This window comes from Pinus tabuliformis, chromosome 1_1 (assembly GCF_031772625.1).
Source record: "Pinus tabuliformis cultivar Carrire ecotype Pingquan chromosome 1_1, CPIR1, whole genome shotgun sequence".
NCBI lineage: Eukaryota > Viridiplantae > Streptophyta > Pinopsida > Pinales > Pinaceae > Pinus > Pinus tabuliformis.
Window position 1 is genome coordinate 646716388 of NC_142297.1, and position 25728 is coordinate 646742115.

At 37.4% G+C, this 25728-nt stretch overlaps 1 long non-coding RNA gene across 1 annotated transcript; it reads left to right on the forward strand.

Annotated features, from left to right (window-relative positions):
* Nucleotides 1–1408: 1408 nt before the first annotated feature.
* LOC149215031 (uncharacterized) lies at nt 1409–3196 on the forward strand. Its single transcript, XR_016250449.1, has 3 exons — nt 1409–1638; nt 1932–2072; nt 2229–3196. It is a non-coding gene; the product is annotated as an uncharacterized LOC149215031 (long non-coding RNA).
* Nucleotides 3197–25728: the final 22532 nt, after the last annotated feature.

Sequence of the window (25728 nt, forward strand, 5' to 3'; positions counted from 1 at the left end):
AAAGAAATTTACTGTGTATTACCCCTTTTTTTTAACTTTCGGAAAGCTAGACTTCCTTTTAAATAAGGAAAAATAACTTAACCTGTCTTTCAAACTAGAAATAGGACCCTAGTATTTCTCTTTTTGAAAAAACGAACTTGGGTTAAAACCCTTAAACAAAATATACTTAGCGTTCTTTCTTTGAAATCCCTTTGGTTTCATTGTCAAACAATGATACCTTGTCTGTCACGGGTCTATGCAGTACCTAGGCCTTCCCTTGCTTCAACTTCTCCTCACTTTGGCTCTAGTACCATGTAACAAAAAGAAACCGAACACAAGAAAACTTGGAAGCGAGAAATATTTTTTAGATTATGAAATGAAGAGAGCATATATTCTTTTACAATAGAGGAATGACAAAATCCCTCTGTGCATGGTGGATTTTAAAATGTATTAAATACCAGCCTAGATCCATCTTAACTTCGGACCTATCATGCGTCAAGAGGGATCAAATCTCCGTTCACTCTAAAAGAGGTCTGCATATTAAGAGATTTCATCCCTCTTGGCGTTTGGTAGACCCAGAGTTAAGATAAAATTAGTCTAGTTTAATTATCAATTATAGTTAATTGTAAATATAATTATTAATTTTATGTTTTTATTTTATTTTATTTTATATTTTTTAATTTTATTTTATTTTGACTAGGTCAAAATGTTAAACATTAAAGAATAATTTAGACTAAGTCAATAATTGACTTTATTAATAAGAGCGAGTTTATAAGTGGACAAAGTCAACCTTTTTTCTTGAGTCTATTTCTTTTTGGCCGGACAAATTTCCACCCTAATACACATTTTTGGATATATAGACAATCTGGATCTTTCTAAATTGTACTATAACCCTCGAGGACAAAATTCCGAAGTTATCATCAGTTAGAGGGAACTATAATTTCTGACAAAATTCATACCAGATTTGGGGAGAATTTCAACCAAAAAAAAAAAGAGATCAAGTTTGTCCACTTATTCACTTGTTAATGTGTTTAAGTCCGTAGTCTAGATGACCATTATTAACTGGATAACTACCATAATTTAAATTTTCTACATGGAGGTTAGAACATGAGTCCCTTTGATCTTTACATTTAACTGTTCTTGCGATGTATATTGCATAGCTCTTTGTTATTGCTAACTCATATCTATCAAACTGTTATGTCTTCCTATTTAGGGAGCTTTTTCATAATGTTTGGAATTGTCTTCTACATTAATCACTTGCACAAAACTACAAAAATCTTACAGGCACTTAGAGTAAAAAGGTTTCAGGTAGTCCTCTGACTGGAACACATGGATTTTCTAAGGTTGGAATAGTGCATTCAAAAAAGCTTCGTACATGGTAACCTTTCCCATAGGGCATTTGCGGCTTCTCCTAAATGAATGTCCTCTGATCAATTTTTGTGTATGACAGGCAGTGATTGGTGTGCCTGATGGGGATGAACCTCTTATGTTAGACCTGAGCAGTATGGGTAAAGGTCAAGCATGGATAAATGGAGAACATATTGGACGTTATTGGACTTCCTTTTTGGCGCCTGTAGGAGACTGTTCAAGGTGTGATTATCGAGGAAGTTACAGTTTACACAAATGTGCAACAAAATGTGGACAACCTTCCCAAACGCTGTAAGAACATTCAAATATATTTCTTCTTGCTTTGTTGGTATAATTGCAAGTAGTATCTATCCAGTAATATTCCTAACCGAATATAATTATCAATGTCAATGTACTTCGTAACATTGATTATTGTATAGGGCTCAGAGCATTAGATTGCCTGCTCATAGTTTGTTGTAGATTATCTCCGTACTTGCATCTTCATCTCTGCTTCCAATATAAAGATTCATGAACTCCAGTCCAATAACTGTAGAATTTTGAAATGGGCTATATATATCTACGATGCGTGATGCGTATTTTGTCAGGTATCATGTTCCTCGATCGTGGCTGCGGCCTACTGGGAATTTGTTGGTGTTATTTGAAGAGACAGGAGGTGACTCGTCAAAAGTATCTCTACTTACTGGATCCATTGATAGTGTCTAGAATCAAAAGAGGCTGTGGAAAAGGTATGGCTTAAATTTGCATGCACATATGAACATTTAGGTCTAGATCTCTCTCTCTACATGTATGTTTGCATTTATGTATGCATGCAATATTTAGCAAATATTGAAAATTTATTTAATGCATATGTATCTCTTCTGATTACTTCATGAAAATTGCAGGCTTGTTTAGGACAGCGTGGGTGTTCGATTACCATCTCACCAAAGGAATTTGGAGGAGATGCATGTGTTGGTACAGTTAAAAGTTTAGCAGTTGAAGCAACATGCAGTTGAACATAGCGAAAGGCAAAAGCCTTGTAAAATTATTTTTGGTTTGACATGGAGATTGTGACTTTTCAGTTGCCATTCTATGTCATTATGCATATATTATTGTACTGAATTCTGTCGGTGGAATCACTGGCTGTATATTCATTTCAAATGCTCAGTGCAAATTTTATTGAATGATTTAATTATTCTCTCACGTAAATTGATCAAAATATTTTGTTTTCCTTTATTAGTTGCTAGGAAACTATGATACAATAAGATAAAACAAGAAAATTTCCATGAATCCAGTAAACTAGCTTCTCTTCATCAAAATCATGGTTTATGGTTTGGTTTCTAGCTCGTTTTTCTGATGCTGAGAAGCTCTAGGCTTAAAATGTAACTCCAAGCATATTCAAGAACACATCACATTCTCTGAAGTTTGGGCCCTCCTCTCCAATCGCCATTCTTTTATCATCAAAACTCGAGTTTCTTATAAACAGAAGTATCTTGGTGACGTGCAGCACTGCAGTCAAACAATTGAAGAGAGGAGGTGAACAGTAAAACGAGCCATTGAAGAGAGGAGGTGAATAGTAAAAGCTCCTTAATCATGCCATAGAAAAGGAAATGGTCATTACTATACAAGCATTGGTACAGAGACAAAATCAATATATTTTCGAGAACTGAGACTTTACAGTTTGCATAGATATGTTGAAACTTATCTTCTTGTAGCCTATTTACAAATGTATCCTCTTGCTACAAGATGACAGATTGTGTTTTAGTCGTTTTAGTCTAATGCCAGATCAGTTGTATATCGTCACATTTTGTTTACTCAAGGATTAATCCGAGACTCCTTAGCATTGCTTAATAAGCGAGGCTTAAAGCTTAAAGATAAATAAGTTGGGTTTAAAGATATTTTTTCCATGTGGTTCATGGATCTCAGAGATTGGTGATTTCTGCATCCACAAAATATTTGTACCAAGCAAATCAATTTTTTGTTGGTTTAACCACAGAGCCTAACCCCGAGGGTTTAGAGAGAATTGAACTTGCAACTTTTTAATAAGAATGGTACTAATTGTTGGAAACACTGAGAGGGGGGTGAATCAGTATTTCTTTTTCCGACTAGTGTTTTATCAGTTAAAACATTTATATTTAGAACACAAGGTGAACAACAAGAATAAATGATTTTATTAATATAATCTTTGCAGTAAAATAGATACAATATATAGATGGTTGCAATCAGTTGCCAAGCACCAACTTGGACTTTGGTGAGGCTCCAACCTCCAAAGCTCCAACTCTATTTCGCCAAGGTACCAATCTTGACTTAGGAGCACCAACTCCCAAGGACTTCAATCCTTCCATTTCCTGAGACACCAGTCCCAAAGACACCTATCCTTCCTACTTCTGAGGCACCAATCCCAAAGGACTCCTATCCTTCTTACTTCTGAGACATCAGCCCCAAGGACCCCAATCCTTCCCACTTCTGAGGCACCAACCCCAAGGTTTCAACCCAATCTTGTCAAGGCATGTTTGATAGTAATTTTCTACTCTCAGAATTCTTCTCTACTGAGTTCTGTCTGTTTATAGCTTCCCTGTAGTCTCCATGCTACAGCATCAATGACACCTAGTCTTCTTGTGAAGGAGTCTTTACAACTCTTCATATTGCCCACACAGAGTCTCCAATAGCCTTCATGACCTCTGATGATGTCTCCACACAGCTTTAGTTAGTCCACTGTTAGTTGCACAAAACTCTACATAAGAACAACTTTCTATTCAAGCATCTGTTATAATGTCACAGTGAATGCTTCAGCATGACTGCTTCTCTGCTGGCTACTTCTCCCTTCAAAAAACTTTATTTACTACATCACAGAGTTATTCTTCACACTCCATTGTATACCTGATTTATTCATCATTGGTTTGAGTCTTTCACAGGGTGATATGATCAGCAGAGATGCTCATCCTTTGAGTGCCTCCTTTCCTGTTGGTCCTTCGGCCCTTTCTTGTTCTGTTGGACCCTCTCACTGCCTCTGTTTCCTCTAGCTTATTTCAACAACATTCAACACACCTCTGTATTTTTATGCATCCCTCATACCTTTGTCTATCGGTTTCCTCTTTTCTGTTGGCTCTTTGGCTTCCTCCCCGGTCTCTGTAGTTTCCTCTGCATTGCTTGACCATTGGCTTCCCTCTTCTACATTGATTTTTTCTTTTCAGTTTCATCTGCGTTGGCTTTCCATTCAGCTTCTTCGCTTTTCGGTTTTTGTATGTTAAAATTGTGACAGAGCCTCGTTTTTTTCAATGATAACAGGCATACACAGAGACAACATTGTTTAACGGACATGTCTGTACCAATCAGGACGGCCCCTGCTTGCCACATCACCATCGCAATCAGAATCAGCTTTAGTTCAGCCTCCTGAACTATCGGGAGCATTTCTTAAAGCATTTTTTCCTTCAAACCGCGCGCAAGGCCAATATTCAAATACACAGGAAATATGAGAAAAACCACAAGCGAAGCGCTAAGGGCAGACTTCAAAAGTATTATTCTCGAATCTATAACCGCTTCGGGTCCGCCTTGTAATCGTAATCGGCAGTGGCTAATGGCCGATGGACGCGATATATATATTAACTGTGTTGATAACTCCATCGGATTTGTGGTCAGGCCTTACACACTTGCGATATGGCGGATGCGATATCGTATTAAGCCCATCTATAATGTCGCATCGAGTCTGGTCTTGCAATCGCAATCGGTGATTCAGGGGTGACAGCCCTTTATACATTGTGATATGAGAGTCCCAATGGGCGGACACGATGTTATATAGGGTTGTTGCTATAACTCGTTCGGGTCCATGTATATACTCCTTTGCTCTTTGACTTAACCCATAACTTGATTTACGCCAATATTATGTTATATCACATTGTAATGGTTCGTGGGTCCACATATATATATATATATATATATATATATATATATATATATATATATATATATATATATTGCAATCGGGGGTTTTGGGTAGTGGAACATAACTGAACCCGTTGATTATCATTGTCGCCGATATATATGTATATGCCACTGTCGGGGGTTTGGGGTGATGGCACATAGCTGAACCACTGATTTACACTGTTGCTGATATATATATATATTCCGCTCCGATAGTGTATTCCACTATAACTCAATCTTCCGCCTCCGATAGTGTATTTGCCTATATATATCTTTTGGCCTCCGTTTGCACCTCCAATAGTGTAAAGCATATATATATGATATATGCTCCCGATAGTGTATTCCTTTGGAATTCTTGCTTCGATAGCTCTGTTCGCTTCTCTGTTTGCTCTGTTTTAGAATATATATATATATATATGGCTCCTCTTGTAGCTCCTCCTGGTTCTTCTTGGGCATGTATTACATGCAATGCTCCTCCGATATCAGCACCATAACTTGATTTCCACCAATATTATGTTATATCACATTGTAATGGTTTGTGGGTCCATATATATATATATATATATATATATATCAATTGGGGGTTTTGGGTAGTGGCACATAACTGAACCCACCGATTATCATTGTCGTTGATATATATGTTTATGCAACTGTCAGGGGTTTGGGGTGATGGCACATAGCTGAACAGCGGATTTACACAGTCACCGATATATATATATATGTCGCTCCGATAGTGTATTCCACTATAACTCAGTCTTTTGCCTTCGATAGTGTATTTGCCTATATATATGTTTTGGCCTCTGTTTGCACCTCCAATAGTGTAAATGCATATATATATATATATATATATATATATATGCTCCCGATAGTGCATTCCTTTGGCATTCTTGCTCCGATAGCTTTGTTTGCTTCTCTGTTTTTGGCATATATATGATATACATATATGGCTCCTCCTGTAGCTCCTCCTGGTTCTTCTTGGGCATGTATTATATGCAATGCTCCCGATAGTGCATTCCTTTGGCATTCTTGCTTCGATAGCTTTGTTTGCTTCTCTGTTTTTGGCATATATATGACATACATATATGGCTCCTCCTGTAGCTCCTCCTGGTTCTTCTTGGGCATGTATTATATGCAATGCTCCTCCGATATGGCTCCTCTTGCTCCAATGTGGCTCCTCTGGCTTGGCAGTGTCTTTCGAAGACCTCCTCTTATACCTTCATACCTTGATGGCTTCTGAATTTTCCGATATGCCTCTCTTGCTCTGATATTCTATAATATGCTTTGATATGCCTCCTTTGTTAACTCCTCTAGCTTATGGCTTAGCTATCCTAATGGCCTTGCTCCGGTCTCTTCATGGATCTGTTTTGCTTCCCCTTGGCTCCATATCATCATCTAATATCTAGAATATTTCCATATTGACATCAATGACAACCTAGGTCAACAATCTCCCCCTTTGTTTTTGATGGTAATATTCTTCTTCTCTCCCCCTTTGACATCAATGGCAAAGGAGTGCTCTGGGACTCCCCCTATTAAACTGCTTCTGGTCTTCATGAATGGTAGATCTTCATGGGTCTGTGACTCCCCCTGTCATAGTGCTCTTCTTTTTACTCAAGATAAAAGGATTGATGCTTTATCATCAATTAGCACATTATTCCCTCTTCATGTCTCAGAACTACTTTATCATGGCTTCAACAATGCTTAAAAAATGCTCTACCGCAATGCTTTCAATCCGATTGCAAATAGCCATACACCAAGTGTCCAAGTCAAGGTTTTTATGCTTCAATCCATATTGTTGTCTCCACATGCAGAACTGAGAGAACTTCATAGTCCAAATCAAGAGAAAATGCCACTGAGATTGTCTTTCTTTCTATCTTTCTTCAGATTTGAGTTCCTTTGTATCTTTGTGCTTCTCCTTGAGCCATTGCCATCAAGTATTCAACATCACTACATTTGGATGAAATGGTGAGAGGTTGTGCCTTATTGTTGCTATATTTTTCAGTGACCAGTCTTAGCATAAGTTATATTTGACTGCACAACATTCTCCTTTCTATGAACCATATTTTCCATGTGTTCTTGTACATATCTGAGTAAGTTATTTCACTAGCAAATTTAGGTATCCAGTGACTGTCTTTTAAAAAATCATTCCGCTGATTTGCATCTTTTTGCAATGCTTCAGTTTTGTTGTATGCTGCCAGCTGCTCTTACTTCAAAATCCATTCCAGATGTATCTGTTTGTTTGAAGATTGCCTCTATTAGTGTCCATAATTTTTGTTCTCACGTCAAATCCCTAAGTCAAGACATTTAGCATCTGTAATATCAGCACCATAGTTATTTGCCCTATTTCTCTAGCATTAGATGATTTTCTTTGTTGCTCCAAATACTACTTAGTGATTAAGTGGAAAGCATCTTTAACAACAGTCCAAAGAATGATTACAGGATCATATTCTTCAATGGAGTACCCTTGAGAAATGATCTTTGTCAAAGAATGACTGTTAACATAGCTCAACAAGGATTTCATAAGGACCCTTTCACTAATAGCTTCTGCAATAATGATCACGGATCACAGGCTCCCCCTAACTGTATGCGTCATCTCCTTTTGGCAGAGTCTTCCCATCAAATTTAGATTGTCAAAATTCAGGCCAATGACATATGTTGTTGGCTGGAGAGCTTAAGGGGCTTTCGGATTGTATTTGCTTCCTTCTCCATACATGTGTAACTTTCTTCTTTTGCATGGTTCTAGCTTGTGTAAGAGCCCAAGTTAAGTTACAATCACGTGCCATATGACCAATGTTATGACACTTGAAGTATTCTACATTGTTCATGAATAGGAATTCATGATTTCTTCCTGCAAAATTGTTTCTTGGAGATTGTTGGAAACCATAATATCTATCTCTATGATATGGTTGTGGACCATAACATCTATCTTTATGATATGCTTTACAGTCTTTTGCCATGTGACCAAAGTTTGTACAAGAATAACAATAACCAAAAAATGAACTTTGGTACTTGGGAGATGGAGATTTCCTTAATGTACTTCTGAAGTCTTTCTGCCTTGAGATCCTTTAATGATAACCATTGCCTCTCGCATCTTTGACATCATCTACATTTCTTCTTGGAGCAGGATTTCTTCTATTGTAGCCTTGATTTTTCTCCTTGCCTTTGCTGGAACTGGGAGCATCACCATTTCTTTTTGGCTTCTTCACATCCCTTTTGTTTAAAGCATTTTCATTCTTGTTTGAGGATTCACCTGCATACCCGAGACCTGATTTATCAAATGGACATCTGTGATAGCTGAGCATGTCATTTGAGGCTTGAGAGCTCTTCAAGATTTTGTTCATCCCTTCAACCTTTATTCTAAGGAAGACAATCTCTTCTTCCAATCTTTCACTCATTATTCTTCTTAGCAAGTTGTTTCTCAATTTCTTCCTTGATACGAGTAGCTTCATCTACTTCTATTTTAAGAGAGATGATATCTGACTTCATTTTGAAGATTTCTTCATTCTTTGCTTGATTGCTCTCCATTGCTTCCTTGATCCTTGTAGCTTTATATGTTTCAGCCTTGAGCAACTTGATGTTAGATTTTAATTTGAAGATTTCTTCATCCTTTGCTTTCAGTTGACAGATCATGGTGTTTCTTTCCTTTCCTGCTTCATCAACCTGCCCTTCTATGACTTCCAATGCTTCCATGGTCTTTTCAGCTCCTTGTGCATGTTTCCTTGCTTCTTGTAGTTGAGACTTGAGAAAGGAGACCTCTACCTTGTATTGACCAATCTCTTCTTCAAGTTTGTTCAAGCTCTTGTGCCTTTGTTCAAGTTGACTTGACAAGGTAGCTTCCTTATTCTTTCCTTTATTCAATTGATTTGTCATGGATATGACTTCTTCATGATGCTTTCTTTTGCTTTGATGAAATTCCTTCTTAAGCTTGGTAAGCTCTTCATCCCTTTCTTGTACTTGAAGCTTGATGAAATCAACTTTCTTCCTTGTTTGATCTTGGTCACCAACCAATGCTATCTTCGTAAGGTCCTCATTTTCCTTTTTCAAATTGTTAATCTCTTCCATGACAGTCATAAGTTGAGCGAGGAGTTCTTCTACAAAATCTTTTTCATTCTCTTCATCTTCTAGGTCTGCTTTATCCTTGATGTCATCATTCTCATTTTTAGCTTCTATGATGGATTCTGGATTTCCTTATTGATTTCCATCATCTTTTTGACTAATGGTCATGGTCAATGCCCCTCTTGAGTGAAGGTCATGAAGTTTGTCCCATATACCTTTTGTTGATGAATATTTTCCTAGATTGTTCTTTATAGAATCAGGTAACCCATTCAAAATTGCTTTTGCATTGTACTCCTTGGATTCTTCATCCATCCTGCTATCAACAATCACTGATTTCTAGATTTCAATGCCTTGAGTCTGTAAGAAATTATTCATTCTTGCTTCCCATATATTAAAGTTCCCATTGAGCCTTGGAGCCTCCTTAAATTGATTGTCTTCTATTTTCGTAGTAGAGGGAGACATATCCTTAAGAGGATTGGAGACTTTCTGCCTTGACTTCGCCATTTGTGTTCTAAAGATCAACCTTATGTTAGGTTTTGAGTGAAGGTATTGGCTTTGATACCAATTGTTGGAAACACTGAGATGGGGGGTGAATCAGTGTTTCTTTTTCCGACTAGTGTTTTACCAATTAAAACATTTTTATTCAAAACACAAAGTGAACAACAAGAATAAATGCTTTTATTAATATAATCTTTGCAGTAAAATAGATACAATATATAGATGGTTGCAATCAATTGCCAAGCACCAACTTGGACTTTGGTGAGGCTCCAACCTCCAGAGCTCCAACTCTATTTCGCCAAGGTACCAATCTTGGACTTAGGAGCACCAACTCCCAAGGACTTCAATGCTTCCATTTCCTAAGACACCAATCCCAAGGACACCTATCCTTCTTACTTCTGAGGCACCAATCCCAAAGGACTCCTATCCTTCTTACTTCTGAGGCATCAGCCCCAAGGACTCCAATCCCTTTCACTTCTGAGGCACCAACCCAATCTTGTCAAGGCATGTTTGATAGTAATTTTTTGCTCTCAGAACTCATCTCTACTGAGTCATTTCTGTTGATAGCTTCCTTGTAGTCTCCGGGCTACAACATCAATGACAACCAGTTTTCTTGTGAAGGAGTCTTTACAACTCTTCATACTACCTACATAGAGTTTCCAATAGCCTTCATGACCTTTGATGATGTCTCCACACAGCTTTAGTTAGTCCACTGTTAGTTGTACTAAACTCTGCATAAGAACAACTTTCTGTTCAAGCATCTGTTCTAATGTCACAGTGAATGCTTCAGCGTGACTGCTTCTCTACTGGCTACTTCTCCCTTCAAAAAACTTTATTCACTACATCACAGAGTTATTCTTCACACTCCATTGTATACTTGATTTATTCACCATTGGTTTGAGTCTTTCACAGGGTGATATGATCAGCAGAGATCATCCTTTGAGTGCCTCCTTTCCCATTGGTCCTTCGACCCTTTCTTGTTCTGTTGGACCCTCTCACTGCCTTTGTTTCCTCCAGCTTATTTCAACAACATTCAACACACCTCTGTTGTTCCTGTTTTTATGCATTCCTCATATCTCTGTCTATCGGTTTCCTCTTTTCCACTAGCTCTTTGGCTTCCTCCTTGGTCTTTGTAGTTTCCTCTGCATCACTTGACCATTGGCTTCCCTCTTCTCCATTGATTTTTGCTTTTCGGTTTCCTATGCACTGGCTTTCCATTCAGCTTCCTGGCTTTTCGGTCGTTGTATGTTAAAACTGTGACAGAGCCCCATTTTTTCAATGATAATAGGCATACACAAAGACAACATTGTTTAACAGACATGCCTGTACCAATCAAGATGGCCCCTGCCTGCCACATCACCATCGCAATCGCAATCGGCTTTAGTTCAGCCTCCTGAACTATCGAGAGCATTTCTTAAAGCATTTTTTGCCTTCAAACCGCGTGCAAGGCCAATATTCAAATACACAGGAAATATGAGAAAAACCATGAGCGAAGCGCTAAGGGCGAACTTCAAAAGTATTATTCTCACATCTATAACTGCTTTGGGTCCGCCTTGTAATTGCAATCAGCAGCCACCAATGGCCGATGGACGTGATAGATATATTAACTGTGTTGATAAATCCATCGGATCTGCGGCAAGGCCTTACACACTTGCGATATAGCAGATGTGATATCGTATTAAGCCCATCTATAATGTTGCATCGGGTTCGGTCTTGCAATTGCAATCGGCAATTCGAGGGTGACAGCCCTTTATACATTGTGATATGAGAGTCCCAATCTGCGGACACGATGTTATATAGGGTTGTTGCTATAACCCGTTCGGGTCCGTGTATATACTCCTCCGCTCTTTGACTTAACCCATAACTTGATTTCCGCCAATATTATGTTATATCACATTGTAATGGTTTGTGGGTCAACATATATATATATATATATATATATATATATATAGATATTGCAATCGGGGGTTTTGGGTAGTGGCACATAATCAAACCCGCCGATTATCAATGTTGCCGATATATATGTATATGTCACTGTCGGGGGTTTGGGGTGGTGGCACATAGCCAAACCGCCAATTTACATTATCGTCGATATATATATATGTCGCTCCGATAGTGTATTCCACTATAACTCAGTGTTCTACCTCCAATAGTGTATTCCTTTGGCATTCTTGCTTCAATAGCTCTGTTTGCTTCTCTGTTTGCTCTGTTTTGGCATATATATATATATATATATATATATGTGGCTCCTCTTGTAGCTCCTCTTGGTTCTTCTTGGGCATGTATTACATGCAATGCTCCTTTGATATGGCTCCTTTGGCTTGGCAGTGTCTTTCAAAGACCTCTTCTTATACCTTCATACCTTGATGGCTTCTGCGTTTTCCAATATGCCTCTCTTGCTCTGATATTCTGTGATATGTTTTGATATGCCTCCTTTGTTAACTCCTCTAGCTTATGGCTTGGCTATCTTGATGGCCTTGCTCTTGTCTCTTCATAGATTTATTCTACTTCCTCTTAGCTCCATATCATTATCTAGTATCTAAAATATTGCCATATTGATATCAATGACAACCTAGGTCAACATTAATGGTACTTTAATGATAAGAACTCAACCAATTGAAACTTAAGACTTTTCAATAAAAATAATAAGAATAATATTTTCATAATAAAAATTCAACTAATTAAACTAACGCTTAGCCAAACTTTTAAAAATATACCCCTGAGCTAATTCAATCCAAAATACAAATGGCACCATGTGAAAAATAAATAATGTTTCTAAAAGCTTTGCAATGAAGCAATGTTGAAAGTATGCATAGATATTATTTTCAATACATTTCTTACAAAATCTACATTATAATAGGAAATACAGTTTAGAATTATATGAGTATAAATCGGAAAAGGTATGCGAAATGGATAATTATTATTATTAAACAGGATTCTCATGGTTGAGTAGTAAAATAAATTGATATTCATGATTAACAAGTAAAAATTTCATGGAATATTACGATGTTTACAATATTGCAATGTGGAGAAAGATTAAGAAATTTATTGTATGAAAACATGGGATTATTCTATACAGTTTAGAAATATATGAGTATAAATCGCAAAAAGTATGAGAAATGGATAATTATTATTATTAAACAGGATTCTCATGGTTGAGTAGTAAAATAAATTGATATTCATGATTAACAAGTAAAAATTTCATGGAATATTACGATGTTTACAATATTGCAATGTGGAGAAAGATTAAGAAATTTATTGTATGAAAAAATGGGATTATTCTAATTTGATGAAAGTGTAATAATTAAAAATTGTTAAAATTTTAAAAATTAAATATATTATTTTTAATTTGTATAAAATGTTTATAATATATGGTAGATTTAACATAAAAGCGTAAAAATGTAAAAATAAATGTTTAACATTTAACATTTTTAATTTAATGTTTTCATTATTTAAAAATTAATCTAATTATTATTATGTACAAACACAATATAAATTTAAAAATTTCACAGAAACATGTAAACATAAACATAATGTTTAAGTTTAACTTTATATAATGTCTCCACTATTTAAAAATCAATCTGATTAATGTTTAACTTCTAACATTTTTAATATAATGTCCTCACTATTTAAAATCAATTTAACTTTTAATATTTTTAATATAATGTCCCTACTATTTAAAAATCAATCTAATTGAAAAACGTAAACATGTAAAAGAAAATGTTCAATATTTAACATTTTTAACTAATGTCCTCACTATTTAAAAATCAATCTAATTATTATTATGTATAAACACAATATAAATTTAAAGAGTAAACATAATGTTTAACATTTAACATTTTTAATGTAATGTCTCCACTATTTAAAAGTCAATCTAATTTAAAAACAAACATCTAAAAGTAAATGTTTAACATTTAACATTTTTAATCTAATGTCCCCACTATTTAGAAATCAATTTAATTATTATTATATATAAACACAACATAAATTTAAAGAGTAAACATAATGTTTAACATTTAACTTTTTAATATAATGTTTCCACTATTTAAAAATCAATCTAATTTTAAAATGTAAACATATAAAAGTAAATGTTTAATATTTAACATTTTTAATCTAATGTCTTTACTATTTAAAAATCAATCTAATTATTATTATATATAAACACAATATAAATTTAAAGTTAAATGTTTAACATTTAACATTTTTAATCTTATGTCCCCACAATTTAAAAATCAATCTAATTATTATTATGTATAAACACAATATAAGTTTAAAGGTATTCGAATTTAAGCTTCTATGATTTATAGACACATTTATGGAAGAAATCACATTAGAAAAATTTGGTCGACACATTTGGAAACAACTAGTGTGGTTCATCATCAATACAAGATGAAGACTCAGATCATAGCTGTAAGTTAAATAGAGAGATGGGCCTTCTAACGACAGGGAGATGGGCCTTCTAACAATTAAAAGGAAATGGCGGCTATATTGACTAGGTTAGAAGCCATTTTTAATTAAAAAATATTTAAATTAGTCTTATTATATATATATATATATATATATATAATTATAATTATAAATAAACTAAATAAATATTTTTTTTTTGTAAACTAAGGTAGTATTCTATTAATAAAAGTAGAAGAAATTACATACAACAACAAGTCTCCACCCGCCCATAAGGGAAACCGGGTGACCATCGAAGGTTCTTTACAGCCATCCAAAAGAAATAGATAACCAGTCTATCTAACCAAGCAAAAAAACCATCTATTCTTTCTACTAACAAACTGATTTTTCTATGTAACCGTAACATCAAATATAACAGAGTCCAAAAAGAAGATGACAAACACCTTGCACCGTTTCCATAATCTACTGGTTCGCTGTCTTTGGCTGGGGCTCGCTCTCCATCTTGACCTCCATCCCACTTGCTTTAAACAACTGTAGAATTTTGTCCATCTTTCTATCTTGCATCAGAAGAGTAATCTGGATGTTCTTCAATTCCCTTTTGAGGGTGGGAAGCCCTTGAGCTAATTCCACCATTTCTAGGGCCACTTGCTCCATCGCTTTGGCCATTAGTCTCTTCATACCCCAATATACATGTAGTGACTGTTTATATAAAGACATCCTCCCTCTTGTATGACCCGGGTCAGGGATTAAGCACTCCCAATCATCCATTTCAGGCTCAGAGCTTTCCTGCATGGCCTCTTCCTCTAAGTGGTCTATAATTCTTCTAATTTTTGGGTTGGTATCATGAAGGTATGCTTCCTCAGCCTCCTTCAATTTCTTTCTCATATCCCTCTTTCTTCTTGTGCTGCCTCTGATCTCAGTAGCGGATCCCTCCTCCACTCCATGTCCTTTATTCCGACGACCCGCAGGCCTCCCTCTACCTCTCTGCATACGACGACCTCGCACTCCCCGGCTTCTTCCACGTCTTCCACCCACATCCTCTGTATCGTCCTCCGACTCCTCATTTCTATCATCACCCATTGCACTGCTCTGCTGCTTCCCCTTACCCCCTTTACCCACTTTCCCTCCGCGTGACCAACATTGCTCCTCCTCTAGAATATAATCCCGTATGTCGAAATCCTCCTCCGACTCATCCGGGAGGTCCACATAAATCCGCTGAAAAGTGTCCTCAACCGGGCATTTTCCTTTCTTATCCTCAGCAATTCCTTTGCTGCGCGTCCACCTACCTTCACCCTTCTCATGACTTGCTGCCATACTGGTTGCCTGTTCTTGTATCACCTCCGTAGCTCTCCTCCTCCCTTTACTGTAATGACCTCCTAAGTTACTCCTTTTCTCCGCTCGATTATATAGAACCACAATCAGATCCTTGCGCGGCCACCTTTCCTTCTGAAATTGGTATTGCTGTCCGCCCTCTTCATTAATACACCGAGCACTTGCTGTATTATAATATGAAACGTACCCTACCTGTCTGACATTTCCATCACTGCTCCTCGATCCTTTACCCATTGTCGTCCCTGGTAAGATCAATTGTTCTATGATATCATCTCGCTCACCTTCGATAACCATTAGTTGATATGCTCGACTCTTTATACTCCTTACTGTCGCATTAATTGTCCTGTCATTTCCCCCTCTCTCCTTAATAAGGAGGCGTCTAATCTTCCCTTGCATGCGCTGTAGCCTCATCATTATCATGCCTTAGAATGGTGTTTAATTCATTCCACCTTACCTCAGCCGAAAGTGATGTCCAGCTTCCGTCCATCACCCTGTCCGGCGCACCGCTACCCCAATTGGCCAGGAGATCGGCTGCTTTATTCCCGCTCCTCATAACATGCATAATTATGATATATTCTATCCTCCCTAACAGCCCTTCTATATCTTGGAGAATCCCTGCTGTCTGCCAGCTCTTTGCCACGTGATCCCAACGCTTGCCATTCCTTAATTTTTTGAGCATATCTATGGTGAGCTGGGAATCCCCTTCAATTTCGAGATTCCTATAACCATTACGAACTACAATTCGGAGTCCATTGTATACTGCCCATAGCTCCGCTTCATTGTTTGTCATATCCCCTCCCCACTCCGCATACACCCACCGTGTACTACCTCTGCTGTCTCTAAATATACCTCCCCATCCTGCTTGTCCTGGATTACCCTTCGATGCCCCGTCGAAGTTCAATTTGAGCCGATCATCCCCTGGAAATCTGAAATAAGTTGGACTTTGATAATAAATATTAGATTCAATATTAGATTAAATCTGAAATAAATATTAGATTCAAACTAAAAAATAATTAATAGCTATATTATCAATCAAACAACTAACTTAGTTGCCAAATGAACATTTTTTATTATTATTTATATTCTCCTGTTATTTAATTTGGGAGGAATGGAGATTAAAAAAAAAACTGAATTAAAGGAATAGATAAATATATATTTAACGAATAATAAAATAGGGATACCTAACTAAAACAACATAAAATAATAAATTTAAATAAATACTAAGAGACCATAAGAACAAGAAGGGAATGAAAAGATAGAAAAAAGGATAACAAAGGATACACATCAGGGAAAAAGAAAAAGAAACTAGGAGGAGAGGGTAGGAATCCAACAACTACTAATTTTCCAGCCATCCCTATTAAGATTGTTAGGCCTCTTCTCAATTTCTATGGCTTCCCTAAATTTAGGGTGATGGAAAGAGAAATTTTCGCAATGACCTTAGCCTCCTCAATAAAAATATGGTGTTTTGTCTTTGCTAAGGCTGAAGAGTGAGTCCTATTGTGCTTCATATCAGCTCTTATTGTGCTTAATATCAGTTGCATGTTCTTTAATCCTTTGATTAATGGACCTCCATGTGTCACCAATGTAAATATAAACACCTTTCATATCCTTTGGGTCCACCAGGTCTTTTACGGTGACGGAAATCATCCAAATTTTTCTGATGTGATTTCTTCGAAAATGTTTCTATTACTCAAATTTAAAGATCTTAAAAGTAAATGCAAAATTAAACATAATGTTTAACATTTAACATTTTTAATCTAACATCCCCACTATTTAAAAATCAATTTAATTATTATTATGTATAAACACAACAAAAATTTAAAATATAAAGAGATTTAAGAAAACTCAAAAAAGAGGTATGATAAATAAATATAAATATAAATAATCCAAAAGCATGGTAAATAAATAAAACCTTCTTTTTTATATTTATTTTAGAAGTATGGTAAATAAATAAAAATATAAATAAACTAGAGGTATGGTAAATAAATAAAACATTTTTTTATATTTACTCCATAAACCTCTTTATATTTACGGAAACTCAAAAAAAAGGTTTTATTTAGGTGAAGCCTAGGGATAAATACCATGGGACAAATAATTATTAATACCATGGGCCAAATATCATATTTATAAAAGAGGTATGGTAAATAAATAAATATAAAAGAAGTATAAAAAGGTCTGGTAGATAAATAAAAATATATCAAATAGGATTAGAAATCAACATCTAATTATATACCAAGCTTATGGGCCAAATAAGGATAATATCTATACATTGTGACCTTTATTATTATTATTATTATTATTATTATTATTATTATTAAGGATCGTAAAATTGAAGAAAAAGTCCTCTAATGTTAACTTCATCAAATCTTTCTTTTCAATTTATCATTTGTTAATTATAAATTACAATATGTGAACATTTAATTCTTATTCATATATTTTATTTAAAATATATATATATCTACACAATATTTATTTTTTCTAAATGAATATATCAAAATTTGTAAACTTGATATAATAGAATAACATAGTAAAAGTAAAATAATGTGGTAAAGGGTTTATATTTTATATTTTAATGGCTCTATTAATATCTATAAACTCTTTGAAAATACTACTATTTTAAAATAATATTATAAAATTTTATTAAAAAAAAACATAATTGAGTCAATTAGAAAAACATATAAAATTATAAAAAATGTTTAACCTTAAATTTTATTTACATATTGGTAACATTCTTTATATATCGATAACACTACAGAATTAATCATTATCACTTTGAATGAAAACATGGTAACCATTGATTCAAAACTTGATTATTAGTCGTCCACGAGGTCTTGGATAAAAGGTGAGCACGTACTCTGATAAGGCACTCCTTGATGTGAAGTCATGTTCAATTCCCCGCCCCGATTGGGTTGATATATTAGACATGATGAAGATGATGTCCTGCCAAACTTACATACAAAAATAATAATAATAAAATAGTAAAATTAGTCTAGATGTTGTTGAATAGTGTTGTCATTGATGCTAAAGTCAGTGTTTGAAATATTAGTTGTCATTTGAAAGCTTCATTGGTCAAAGCTCATGGAAGAACCTAGAAGCCCTTGAAGCTCCAAATAGTCTTGTTCTTATTGATGATTTTTTAGAACAAAGATCATGAATTTGCCTTCCTAACCATTGAATCTCCTCGTCAAATTAATTCAAATTAATTTTGATGGTATGTAACACACCACAAGAGCATTCACTATTTGTGAGATATCCTTGTTTGAAGATAAAGCCCCCAACTCATAAACAAAAACCCCAAAAGATAATGATGTGGCATGGCATTAGAGGTTGGCCTAACACATGTTAAATGAAGAAATCGAACTTTAATATAGTTTCTCCATGGTCAAAGGTCAAAAGGAAATTTACATTAATTATTAGGGGGGGAATTTAAGTTCAAAAGTGTGCCTTCCGCTGCCATGCAATTCGACCTCATGTATGGTCTTGATATTCAAATTTAATATTATTTGATTGCCTCCCTCAATGTCTAATCTGAAACCACGAACTAGAGGTTCCAAATGACGGGCCCGCTTGGAAAGGCGACAGGGTACATGCATTTCTATCCGTTGTTGGAATGGCGATGGATCTTTCTGGTCATTGTCGGGACTCTGGTATGATGCTCTCTAATCAACTGACATCCTCTTCATGACGGAGACTCATGCGAGCCCTGTTCGACCCCTCCTAGATATTGCAGGTTGCCATTGGATCTTAGTTCGCAGGCAGGAGATGAGGAGCTCAGGAGGGGTCAGAGGATCAAGTGGAGTTGCTTGTTTGGCTAGTGACTCACTCCGGAACAGGGTATCTTTGGTAGCCGAAGATGAGTTTGTCAGGTTTATGTGGATTCAGATTAGCGTCGGAGTCTCTCTTCCAAGCAATATCTACATTGCAGTTTGTTACTTCCCCCCAGCCTCTTCACCATTTGCTGTCCATAATGGCTCAAATGGGGATCCCTTTATAGGCTTGTACATTGACATCACCTGGCATTGTGATGTTGGGGAAGTCATCTTCCTAGGTGACTTCAATGCTCGCACTAGAGATCTCTAGATCCCTCTCCACGGCTGATCAGAGGATGTATTTTGTACCTAGGGGCTAGAACCAAATTCTGTAGGGCTTCACCGAATGTCAGATGATACTTTATGGCCCATTACAGTTTATGGTAAACATCTATTGTAGTTGGGGGAATCTCAGGAGTTGTTGATTCTAAACGGTCTCCCCTGTTTCCCAAACTCTCGCTTTTTCACTTGCCGACCATATGGCGGGGGTGTGAGTGTAGTTGATTATGTACTCGCTAGCCATAACTTGCTCCCTTTTATTCGCCATCTCTCATTCTCCCCCATCCCCCTTGCTGATCATGCACTTCTTTCCTTATCTCCCCAGTTTGACCCTCCCCTTCCACCCCATCCCTCCCCTCAGGGCCCACCCCGAACTACCTTCTGATTTGACGAAGGAGACCCTGACATGTTCTCCTCTACCCTACGCAAGATACTCCCATCGAAAACCCAATTCTCCTTGCTTGGTTCTGATTCCACTAAATACACCTGTCTTTTAGCTGTCATTTGGGAAGCAGCACTCAAATCCTTCCCCCACTCCACTCATTCCACTTCCATCTCCCCTAAAGTTGGATCTTGCCCCATTAACAAATGGTACGATGATGAATGCAAGACTCTACATCAAGAACTTCGATATGCTTTCACCCACTCTCAACCCTTCTACTCTGACCTCAAAGCTTTTTATCATCGTCTCCTTCGTCATAAGAAACGACTCTTTGTCTCCCATAGAAGACAAGAACTTTCTACTCTCCTTGCCCACTCCCCTAAACAATTCTGGCATACCATCCTTCCCCGACGCTCCCCCCTTCCGCTTAACCTCGACCCTACATCCATGTTCTCTCACACTTCCAACCTTTATGATATTCCGGGGCAGCCCCAAATTCATGTTACCTCCCCACCCTCTTCCTGTTATCTATTCTCAGACAGGGATATTAGAGAGGCCATTTGGGTGATGAATAACAGTAAAGCAGCCGATGAGGAAGGCTACCAAGCAGAGTTCTTTAAGCACGGTTTCTGTGCTTTGGTTAGCTACTTGGCTGATCTCTTCAACCATGTAGTCCGTGAAGGTTTTCCACCGACATGGGCACACCACATCATCCATCTGATCCACAAATCAGGTTCCAACTCAAATCCCAATAACTATAGAACGATCATGGTGGGTCACATGTCCTCGAAGTTGTATGCTATTGTTTTACATAGGAAGCTCTCCAGTGACCTTGAGTAGAGACAACTCAAAGCTAGGGGACAGGCAAGTTTTCGATCGGATCATCAGACCATTGACCACATCTTCACCCTTCGCGTCGTGATTGAGGAGGCATGACACCGCTCTTCGAAAGTCTACTGTTGTTTCATAGATTTTCAAAAGCCTTTGACTCTATTCCGAGGGAGGCCTTGCTCCAGAGACTCAGAGATATTGGCATCTCTACAACCCTATTGACTGTTATTATGCGCCTATATGAGTTTGTTCTTTGTCGTCTTCGCGCAACCCATGGGATGTTTGATTTCATTCGAAGCACTATTTGAGTTAAACAGGGTTGTCCACTGTCCACTACCCTATTTGGGATCTATATTGATGAGTTGGAAGCATTTCTACACGAGCATATCCAAGACACTAATGGATGCCTTCTTCACCGGGTTTTGATATCTATTCTACTCTTTACTGACGACGTGGTCCTCCTCTCCTCATCCCCAGAAGGATTACAGAGGTAGTTGGATGCCTTAGCTCTATTTTGTGACCATCGAAAGTTGATGGTCAACCTAGGTAAAACCAAGGTTATGATCTTCAATGGGGTGAAGAAAACATCAGACCTTCACTTTCTATTCAAAGGGGAGGAGATTGAGATCACCAACATATATACTTACTTGGTGGCGCAATTCTCATGTCCCCACTTCAGTTTGGGACCAGCGCTTCAGCCTCGAATCAACAAAGGATATGGATCTGTAGCCCTTCTCGAGAGAGTGCTTTCAACATCACTTCCATGACAGCTCATCCAAGATGAGCCTCATGGACACCTTGATTCATCCCACTATTCTATATGGCTCAGAGATTTGGGGACTGCCTTTACTTGAGTCAGACTGGGCTTCAGCTGAGAGAATCTAGATTCTTCTTCTTCGTTGCATCATTAGGTGCAAACTGACAGTGTCGCAGCACATAATCCTTGCAAAGTTTAGAGCTCAGCCCTTTCAGCTTGAGACGTTCTTCAGATTGGTTTCATTCTTGCATCATGTCCAGGGTTTGACAGGCTCAATAAAGAGTAGGGACCGTTATCCTTACTTGGCATATTGCTCTTCTGAGACTATTGCTCGTTCTACTCCCTCAGGCCAGCCAGATGTTGGTTTACAAGAGTTTCAAACCTCTTAGAGTTAGTGGGAATTCAGTTGAATCGTCTCCCTCCTTTCTGATATTCCTTAGATGCTCCTGGTCACCTTTTACCTACTAGACAAGAGCTAAATAAGATCATCAGAGAGGACATCTACACGCAGTTTGTCTAGGTCACCTGGGTCAATCCTCTAGGTGGGTTGTTCCCAAAGATGGCCTTCTAGGCTGAGCACTTCTTGGAGTTGAGAGACGGCCTCATTGTTCGACCCCAATATACGTTTCACCACTGAATGCATGCTCTTCACATTCCTCTAGGCCAGTTCAAAGTAGGTTCTCATAGACTTCGTGTAGAGACAGACCACCAGGTGGATAGACTAGATAGACTCTATCAGGTATGTCATTTACAAGGAGTGGAGACTGAGGTGCACTTCATCCTTGGTTGCCCTATCTACTATGAGATCAAGGGAAGGTTTCATTGCTTGTTCAGAGATTCTCGGACCCTTGTCGACTTTTTCAGGTACCCCGATCAGAGATGTTTGGCTCTATATATGCAGGAGGCTCTTAGGTTCCGAGCGCAGATTCTTCAACCTCCCATCAGACTAGACCCCACACAGGATCACGACATTTTTCAGGGTACTACCTTCAGACAAGGGCGCCAAGAGATCGATTGATACCAGTACGTATCCAGACTCCAGATCATTGAGGATCCGTGGGACCTCACCCTGCCACATGAGATCTCAGCAGCGGTTCCATCTCAGATCCATTCCTGGGAGACAGACTTTGTTGAGTTTCTTCAGCGTTATTCATTTAGCCTCAGATGCTAGGGGAGATGGGTCTGATCCTCAGACCTATTAGCCCCTGGATCTTCTCCGTTGGGGCCAGATGTTGACTTACTTCATGCATTGTATTTTTTATAGGAGACCATTTGGTTTTCCCGCTTTGTATATACGTAAGTATACTCAACATTCCCTTTGACCTACTTTGTGGTCATTAGTTGGACATAAATATAATTATTTTTATCTTTATCTTATCTGCGGCTAGGTCTAATCTTCTACAAGGCAAGTAAAATATTACAGATTTGATTAAGTGGACGCACATCTGAGTAAAATCTTAAGTGGACGCACATCTGAACGAGCTCTGTGGCTAATTTTGATTTTGTTTGGATGATATTCACGAGGGTTCAAATACATTTTGTCTTAGGTTTTGGAACTTGTTTACAACCCTCCGTTAGAGCACTTGCATTATGAAAACAAGCCTCCTCTTGGGCTTCAATAGACCACAAAATCTTGCACAAGTAGTACGATTTGATCATCCAAAAACCTTGATCAGAGATCTCCTGAAAGCATATCTGACTTAAGTATAATTACCATCATCTGTGACTAATCCGTGACTTATCTGAAACTCGGATCTGAAGCTCTGCGGCATTGAGTAGGAGGTCGAAGATCTGAAGATCAGTAACCTTTCAGCCCTAATTCTGAGACAGACAAATTCACCCTGATTGAGGGTTTACCGTGACAGATACGTGCTACTACGTGGGTTCAAAAGGAATGTGGTATTTCGGCCCATCTAACCTAAGACCAAGCCCTAAACTGACATCTCTACGGTTGAACAATTTTGAAGGTCGAATTTACTGTTCTATCTGAAGGCTCTTTTTGCAGAAGTCGAAACCCTTTCTGAGGTCATACGGCCCTAAATCCGCAGTGACTGATATGATGCATGAATAAGACTTGTTTTTGCGGATCTCTTGAGAAGCTATTGCATGAATATCCAGTCCTGCATAGGCATTTACAACTACAATTCATGATACACAGTGCTGAGCATTGTTGGACGATACCTGTAGGCTTCTACAGGAAGTTTCGAGCTCTAGCAGAGACCATTTTCTTAAAATAAATTTGAGTTTAGTATGGTGACATTTCAGGACCCGAGTCTAAGGCTAATCTTTAGATCCCTGCTCTTGATCTAGGTTTTCTGGACACAAAACACAGACGTAGTTTTTTGGCATTTATATCTGGCTTCTGGAGCAGAACATTAACAAAGAAAGTTGTGCAAAGTAGCATTTGATATGGTCGACCTACAATAACCAGCGAATGAAGAAATCACAGGTCTGTCCCCTCTCATTGTCATAGTAAGGTTATCACCTGGATCCCTTTGGAAGCTAATTTGGCAGAGAAAATGTAGAGAGATTTTTCTAAGAGTCGACTTTGTGCCTTGAACATTCCGCATAAAAAAAAATGGAAACGATCTGAACCTGAATACAGAGGTCGATGTCGCGTATTAAGTAACACAGTGAGGTGGCAGATTCATGTTTGGTCGTTCGCTACACTACACGTTGAATCAATAGGAGGATATGTCTTTGAAGGTTATTGTATGGTGGAGGACATGGTAAATTGATTCACGGAGAGAAATTTTAGCATGGGACTTGGACCCAACTCAATACATTAATAATAATTTTATTCAAGATAAAAGATATTACCAGCTTTGTAATTTATATGGCCCTTTGGTTGCATGTTTAAAAACTAACAGGGACTAGTACTGAAATCCCTAGTGTTTTTTAAAGAAAGTTCCCTGTACAATCCAATGTGCTTATCTTGAGTTTCTAAAGTCATTATTTGTCCAAATCAAGATTTTGAAAAAGCTAAGCCCTCAGAGATGGATGCATGCATAAGGGTGGGACAAAGTTAATGTTGCTATAACACTTTATATATTGACAATGTTTTAAACTTTGTATTATTGTTGGTGGAAGTATTTGTATAGTTGAATGAGACTGTCATCTTGGTCATGTTTAAGTGATGATTGATGTTTATGATCATGTTTATATTGAGTTAAGGTTTTGCAGTTCATATTTAGTGTGAGTAGAAGAGTAATATTAGGGTTTCACAGTTGTGCAGAAATCAGATTGACTACTTGTTAAGTAGTGAATTGTTTGATGAAGCAGATTGATTGATGTTAGGGTTTCATGTGCAGATTAAGTAGAGGCAGAATTGTGTATGACAGTGGATATTGACAGTTAGGGCTTGATGTACAGATTGGGCAGAGACAGAATCATTTATCACAATTGATATTGACAATTAGGGTTTAATGTGTAGATTGATTTTATTAACATGAAGATTTTTCTTTTACAGTTTCCTATTGATATTGAGCACAGGCGGATCTAGTCTGAAAATTGTGAAACGTGGTCCATCGACTGATCAGGGTGGTAGGGTGGTGCAATGCAGGAGAGAGGAGTCTCCTTAAGGTCGGAGCCTGAAAACACTTCAAGGTGGCAGGGTGGTGTTAGGGCAGGTTGGAGCTTGTGCAGGGTGTTGTAGCAACATGTGAATCAGATAGTTGGAGCTTCCTTCAGGTCGGAGCCTGTAAACTCATGCGTTGGAGCATCCATTCAGTTGCAGCAGGTAAACAGGTTGTTGGAGCATCTGTAAGGTTGTAGCCTGTAGACCAGGGGATTGGAGCCTCCCTCAATTGTAGCTTAAAATGATGAAGTTGGAGCTTCCTATTGATGTACTTATTGAAAACAAATATTATTAAGTGTTCGGTGGTTTTTCTCCTTGAAGGGTTTCCAACTAAATATCTCTAGTGTCTATTGTCTTTATTGTGTGCATTTTTGAATGGTGTTAATGATTGTTTATGTTTAACTAATGCTAATAATGTTTAATGCTCTAAAAAGTTAAAAATATTAATTGAAGTAAGAAAATAGATGTGTGGTCCAAAAAAAATAGGCATATTGTTGAAGTCAATCTTCTTATTTTTGGGTAAAGTGAAACAACGCACAAACTAAACTCAAAAACCATTACA